The sequence below is a fragment of the Sceloporus occidentalis genome, unplaced genomic scaffold (assembly GCF_023333645.1).
Source record: "Sceloporus occidentalis isolate IW3139 unplaced genomic scaffold, rSceOcc1.0.p SCAF_16, whole genome shotgun sequence".
NCBI lineage: Eukaryota > Metazoa > Chordata > Lepidosauria > Squamata > Phrynosomatidae > Sceloporus > Sceloporus occidentalis.
Window position 1 is genome coordinate 6347364 of NW_028316996.1, and position 7896 is coordinate 6355259.

The following is a 7896-nucleotide window of genomic DNA, read 5'->3' on the forward strand; positions in this document are numbered from 1 at the left end:
TCCTCTGGCGCCCCCTTCTCACTACCCCCCCTGTCCCTTCTCACTCCCCCCCTCTGCCCGTTCTCACTATTCTCATTATCCTCACTTATCTTGTTGACAGAGTGCTGTGGTGGGAGCGGGAGGTATCCGTCTTCCCGCTCTGGCATTTCAAGTTGAGTGCCGGAATATGATGTCATATTCTGGCGCTCAACATGAAATGCCGGCACCGTGACGGAGAGTGATGGGTCCCGAGTGTTTGCTGAAAACTTCACGAGCAACCACTCCGCGCCCCTGCCTGGCACTTAAACCAAAGCATCGTTTTTTTTTTAAACTTTATTTAACATGAACGATGTTAAATAAAGTTTAAAAAAACCCAGATGTTTTAATTTAAGTCCTGGGCAGGCGCCCCTGCTGCTAACGGCGCCCTGTGCGGCTGCACAGGTCGCACACCCCTAAGGCCGGCCCGGTATACCACACACATTCTCCTCTTCTCCCAGACTCCAATAACCCTGGGCTAACCCCTGGGTCTCCAATACCATCAGCTGGCACACACTCATGCTAACACCCACGTATGATGACACACACACATACTAACACAATTTATTGTTCAGGGAATATGCAAAGTAGGACCGGACTGAGGATGACTAGGCGACACTTAAAGGGAAGCAGCTAACAAATAATGTACACTATATGACCACAGGTATGTGGACACCCCTCCTAATTATTGAGTTCAAATGTTTAGCCGCATCCATTGCTAATAGGTGCATAAAATCAAGCACATACATATGTGATCTCCATAGACAAATATTGGCAGTAGAATGGGTCATACTGAAGAGTTCAGTGATTTTATACATTGTCACAAAGAGAAAGGTGGGTCTATTAATCAAGGGAGTTTAGGACCCAGTAGACACCAAGACACCAAGGGTGGAGACAGGCATAGGTAATGTGCGGGAAGGAGAGTGTTTGGTTCCCAGCAGGTTTTTAAGGTTGTACCCATCAGCCTCACCCGCAGCTACTAATTAAGGACCAAGGCCTTATTAGGGAGGTTGTAAAAAGCAGAGCCAAGAAGTTACCTTTGAAGCTGCAACATTGAATAAAATGTAAAATAACCCATATTTTGGGCTTTGTGTATCCGTTGCTTTGTGGTTTTGAGCAGACTAGCGGTCCTACCTGAACAGTTAGCAAAAGTATTGTTTAGTCAGAGCTACAAGTAGGAGTTACGATTTTGTTTTCGTTTATTTATTCCATGTAAAAAAAAGCCCTATCAAATGAAAGCATACAAATTGTATCTATGGCTTCATGCCTTTGGAGAAAATATCATGTGAAGTTATCACAACATTCATTAACAGAGCAGAGCTGCTGAGTGCTAAAGCAAGTAGCGTATACAAATTGCATGTCCTCTGTAGCATCACTCACTATAGAGTTCCAAAATGCCTCTGAATGCAACATCAGCACAAGCACTGTGCATTGGAAGTTTCATAAAATGAGTTTCCATGGCCAAGCAGCTGCATACAAACCAAAGATTAGTATGCACAATACCAAGGATCGGTTGGAGTGGTGTGAAGCATACCGCTACTGGACTCTTGAGCAGTGGAAAGGTCTTCTCTAGAGTGATGAAGTTCAATGGAGAAGGGATAATGGTCTGGGGTTGTTTTTCACGGAAGAGCTAAGGGAATCCCAAAGAAACAAACATTTTGTTGGATTTTTCATTTTCACTCTCACACCCTTGTTCATGCTCTCTCATGCTCTTTTGAAATGTCCCCAAAACCAAAGCCACCAAAACTTCTATTTTGCTTGCTACCGGGCTACTCCTGCAACAGAAAATTATATGGATCCCGCCTCATTCCTGAGACTAGGGGCATAAAGAGCAAAATCTGGGACAACATAAATCTGTATGAATCAGCACTTATGCTATTCAAGTGAGTGCTACCCTTTTCTAACTGTTATTATCTGGAACAACACTGGACAACACAACAGCTTCTCTGGAACCCTTAACAGCTTGTTTGTGACAGCTCTGCTCCCAAACAGCTTGTCAGTGTCCCCAAACTTGCCCATGCCATCTCTGTCCCCAAACAGCTTGTCAGTGCCCCCAAACAGCTTGCCTGTGCCATCTTTGCCCCATTCTATCTGCGCCATCATTGCCACCAAACAGCTTGCTGTGCCATCTTTTCCCTAATCAGCTTGTCTATAACCTGAAACATCTTTGCCCCCAAAACAGCTTGTCAGTGTACCCAAACAGGCTGCCTGTGTCTTCCATCTTTGCCCTATTCTACCTGTGCTATCTCTGCTACCAAACAGCTTGTCTGTGTCATCTTTGTCTCCAAACAGCTTGTCAGTGCCCCAGACCATTTATTTGTGCCACCTTGTCCCCAAACAGCTTGTTATTGCCTTAAACTGCTTGCCTGTGCCATCTTTGAACCCCAAACAGATTGACAGTGCCAGCAAGATGTGCCACCCTTGTCCCACAAACAGCTTGTCAGTGCCCCAAACAGGCTGCCTGTGTGGTATTTGCCCTCAAGCATTCTGCCTGTGCCATCTTTGCAAATATATATTTATAATATCAAATAAGTATCTACAATCATTTTGGTATTGGTGTCACATTTATTTGTTTTAGCTCACTGTATATTGGTTATTTATTTTTAAGTGCCTCCCAAACAGCAAGGCTGTGCCATCTTTTACCACAACTTGCCAATTCCCCCAAACAGCTTATCTGTCCCATCTTTGTGCCCGGCTTGGCAGTGCCCGAAACAGCTTGCCTGTGTTATCTTTTGTCAATGTCCTAAAATAGCCTGTATGTGTCATATGTGTGCCTGAACAGCTTCCATGTGCCATCCTAGTCGCCAAGCAGCTTGTCAGTGCCCCAGCTTTTCGGTGCAATCTTTGTACCCAAACAGCTTGCCAGTGCACCCAGACAGCTTGTCTGTGCCGTCTTTGTTTCTAAACAGTTTGTCAGTGCCCCCAGTTTGCCTGTGCCATCTTTGTCCCCAAACAGCTTATCAGTGTCCCAAAACAGCTTGTCTGGTTCATCTGTGCCAATAAACAGCTTGTCAGTGTCTTTATTCCTCCATGCTGTATGCAGACTGATTCACCATGCAGGATAGATGCCGTGTTGCTTCCTGCCCGCTGCATTAATCATACACAATGTGCATGGAGAGAGATCGAACGATTGCTACACTCTCCGTGCTACGGGTATAACCTGCATCTAGCGGCTTTAAAATGGCGTACATGAGATTGCCCTAGAGTGGCGGGCCTGGTCGCAGTTGCAAACATGACCATGATTGTTCTGCCCCCTGCTGAAGATCTGTGCCAATGAGGCACCCCCGATTAGTGGTACCCGGTGCAGACCGTTTCCAGAAGTACACCACTGCAGAAGTGCTCCTTATGGAAAACAAGAGGGCAAAAAAAACATTTCCAACGTGCTTACAAGGCCAAGCAACTCAATTATTCACGAAAAACACAGCATTCAGGGTGCATAAAAATGGCACCAGGTGCTCTGGATTGATGAGTCAAAATTTGGCTCCAGCAGAAAGAAGTTTGTTTGGCAAAGGGCTGGATTGCGGAACAAGAATGAGTGTTGGTAGAAAACAGTAAAGTGTTACACTATCAGGGAGGAATCTGATTGGCTGCAAATTTATTCTGGAGAATGAAAATGACTGCAAACATACAGTCAAAGTCATTTAGAACTTTCTTCACCATAACGAAGAACAAGGAATCCTGGAATTGATAGTAGAGCCTAAATCTGAGACTACATAAAGAAAACTACTTAGTCTGCCTAAATCCACAGAAAAACTGTTGTTAGGTCTTCAAGACGTTTGGAACAACCTACTCGCTGAGTTGCTTAAAAACTGTGTGCAAGTGTACCTAGAAGAATTGATGCTGTTTTAAAGTTAAAGGGTGGTCACCAAATATCGATTTTAATTTTTAATGATAAAAAATAAACTATTGACATGTCAGTTTTTTTAAGGTTTTCTTACTTTACAGCATTTTTTCCACACATCCCTAAAACTTTTGCTCAATACTGTATAAAGGTTTTATTGACTTTTATTATGGTTAGGCATTCTGAGTAGTAGTGGTATGTTTGCCATTAATGAACTGTGGTTACGAGGTAAACATCGTAGTTCCGACTGTGTTACACTTCCAAAGGGTTTGGTTGTTCCCCCATATCTTGGGGGTTCACTTGGGGTGAGAATTTTTTTCTGTTTGCATTCTATAATTTTTTAATTCTATAGAACTTGTTAAGGGTTCATCTGTACCACTAGGTCTACATAAAGACTGAAACTTGATTACTTAAATCATTGGTGTGCTATATATATATATATGCCTTGACTGACATCCACTGGCTGAAGCCACACCCCCTGTCCTTAAATCACAATTAGAAAATGTGGAAAAGGGTTATAGTCAATAACATGTTTTCAACTTTATGAGAGACTCATGTTGGTAGTTGGACACATTGCTGGAACGTATGAAAAAAAACCCAGTGCATTATAAAATTTATGAAAATACATTTCATCTCTCATACAATCTCGGTTACTATTTTGGGAAGCTACTAAGCCTGCCGCTAACAATGTAACTAAGGATTGCTGCACCCTGTCTGCAAATGCAAAATAAAGTCTGTGGGACAAAGATACTCTACATGCATAAATTAATTTGGCATTGATTATCCTTGCTTTGGGAACAGAATAGAAGCATGTGAATTTTCGGTTCTATTTCAAAGCAGTGATGGGACAATAAAACCTCAGCAGAACTGGTATAACCCAAACTGCCCCCCCCCCCCCCGCAGGCTGTGTTAAGGTACCTTCTTTCTATGTACATATATATTTTTGTATCTGAATGCAATGCGGGTATTGCTGAAGACAAGGCAAGTGAGTTACGCGTGTCTGGCTGGGTGGGTATGTGTCTGGGTAAGTGACTGTGTATGTCTGGATATGTGTTTTGTGTGTGCCTTGTTTAGTGTGTGTCTGGGTGCGTGTGTCTGGTTATGTTAGCATGTGTGCCTCAATATGTTGGCATGTGTGCCTGCATATGTTAGCCATTGATACGTGCCTATGGGTATGTTAACCTTTGTATGTGGGTATGTTAGTGTGTGTGTGTCTGGGTAAGTGTGTTTTTATGTCTAGGTACGTTAGTGTGTGTGCATACATGTGAGTTAGTGTCAGTGCCTAGTTGTGTTAGTGTGTGTAAGCTTGTGTGTCTGTGTGCATGTGTGTTAGTCTGAGTGGGTGTGTTAGTTTGAGTGCCTTGTTATGTTAGTGTAAGTGTCTCTATGCATACGCTAGTGTGAGTGTCTGGTTGTGCTAGTGTCTGGATGTGTGTGTTAATGTGAGAATGTTAGTGGTTGAGTTATTGTTGAATGTCTAGTTGTTCTGGTGCAAGTGCCTGGATGTGTGTTAGTGTGAGTGTCTGGGTGCATGTAGGTATGTGTAAATGTGTGTTAGTGTCTGGTTGTGTGTGTTATGTCCACTTCTTCACACGTCTAGAGTTTATTAAGATTGTAAAGAACCAATAAACTCAACAAAATGTGCATTTACAATGTGGTTATAAGGCACAGTTCTACACAGTAGCAACTAATGAAATGTTCCCTCTCGTTGCGTCAGTTTTACCACTTTCCACCTCATTTTATTTTTATATAAACTTACTAACATTTGGGAAGAACTTGGCTACAACCATTGAACAAATCAATCCGGAAATTACCCTATGTTCATATAAATCCATAGTATCCATTTACTTTATTTCATGGTCTAAAGCTGACCTAAGTGGGAATCAATCACATCATAACTGGCAGTGAGTCCCTACCAAGTACAGTTAGTGTCTGGGGGAGCAGAGGGGCAAAGTTGGACCTGAGTTTTAACTAACTGTTAAGACTGAATACAAGCATCACTGGAAAGTATAGTTTTTTCCTATTAGGTTTGCATAACGGAAATTATTAATATACCATACAATATCTTTTTAAGAGTACCACACAGCATATGTGGCCACTTTTTTATTTTCAACTCACCTAAGCTCTATAATCCACAGCCTGAGAAGGGTCCAGCTATCTTAATGCTGGTCTCATGACGTTTGAGCTACTGAAAAAGTATCTTTTAGTACCACCCTTCAAAGCATTACATTATTCAGAAACAAATGATATATATATATAAAAATATTCACCTTAACTCCTAAAGCTGTAAAACCTTTTCCCATCAATACCCAATTAACCCAATTTCTTATCCTCATTTAAAAAGGAGCACAAAACTAAAAAGATGCTACAAAATAAAAAAATATATATAAATAAACTAAAACATCACACTGTTGTATAATTTTGGTGGTACAGAAATCTTGTAAAATAAAATCTTCAAAAAAATATAATCTTCAAAACAGGCCATGATGCTTCTTGCAAGCTCACTCCAGCCCTTTAAGAGAGATGTCTGTATTAGTAACCTATAATTGGAGATATTGTCCAGCAGGGTGGAGGAGGGGATTTCAAGGGTGGTGCTAGCCAGTGCCCAGCTTGAATTGCTTCCATTAAATTTTCACATCATCCCAGCATATCAAATTTATTTGTGTTTTTCCACCAGATCGTCTCAGTTACTTTGTGCACTGAAACAATTAACAGACGACGATTAGGCTATTTGGCTGGGTTGTCCTCTGCATACAGATCCTAACTTGTGTTTTCTGGATTCAAGGTCTTCATCTGCTTGTTGCCAGAAGGCTCTTCATTTTAAGGGGTCCAGGAAGGTTTTTTAAATGGTTATAATGATTGGGTCGGACGAAATTCATCAGTTTGGTTTCATAATGGACACAATCTCAAATAATCAGGTAAGAAACTCCAGTGGTTGAATTTGAGGGGTTCATCTGATCACAGCAGTCAAAAAATGATATATAATGTAGCAAAAACTCACTTTCAGAAAATTGTTTGTACTGTGGTTTGAAAACTAGATACAAGTATGTTTTAAATGTCATAAGTCCTAGAACAGATTTCTTCTCATCAGATATCTGCATATATAATGGAAGCTTTGTAATATGGGATGGGGATCTCAGTGCCAAGACCCTCTTAGCAGGTCATACAAACTAGAGATTGCCTTTGCATAAACACATTTACCCATTGTATGTAAGTCTGATGGCCACAATGCACTTTGTGTATTTATAGCTAGATTGTTACAACAAATTGTTTTGTAAATTCTCCAAAATTGTTGTCATACAAAACTACTCTAAAATATTCATAATGTGTTCTATGGACAATGGTGTGGTCTCATATTATAGGTATCTGGTTCAGTAACTTAGATTGTATTGCAGCTTTTACGAAGGACGCTACAAGGGTTCATCAAGATAATGAGAAATATATAACATACTGACTGTGTGGAAATATGTAATTCAGGCATTGAGGGTTTATTCACCAAAGGAGGAGCTGGCAGGAAAGCTGTTGTTTCAACTCACCAACTTCAGTATACATTATGAAGGGCCAACCCCAGTGAACTTCTGCTGCAAGAAAAGCTTGCTTGACCTTGTACAATATATCAATGAAATGCCTTCATTTTCCACACCCATTTAATTATGCATTATACAGGCCCTGTCCAGACCTTCTTGCAGGAGAAACTTGACAACGTCCACCCTAAATCATAAATGGTGAACTGATGAAGTTAAACCCACAGCTGTCCTGCCACTTTGCCTTTAGTGAATAAACCCATAAAGTGGTATATCCATCTACTATAGCAAAAAATGGCATTGTGCATCCCTCCTTGTAATGAGGAAGTAGCGTAAATTGAACTGTATTCATAAATCAATTTACTTGTTATTAAGGTTACACTATGAAAGAGTACATCAAATCCTTACTGCAAGTTTGTGCTGGACTCAATTTTCAAAACGTCTTATCTTTATAGCCTGGGAATTCATTGCATTTAAATGGAACATAAGTTTAAATAATACATGCTTCAGTGCACC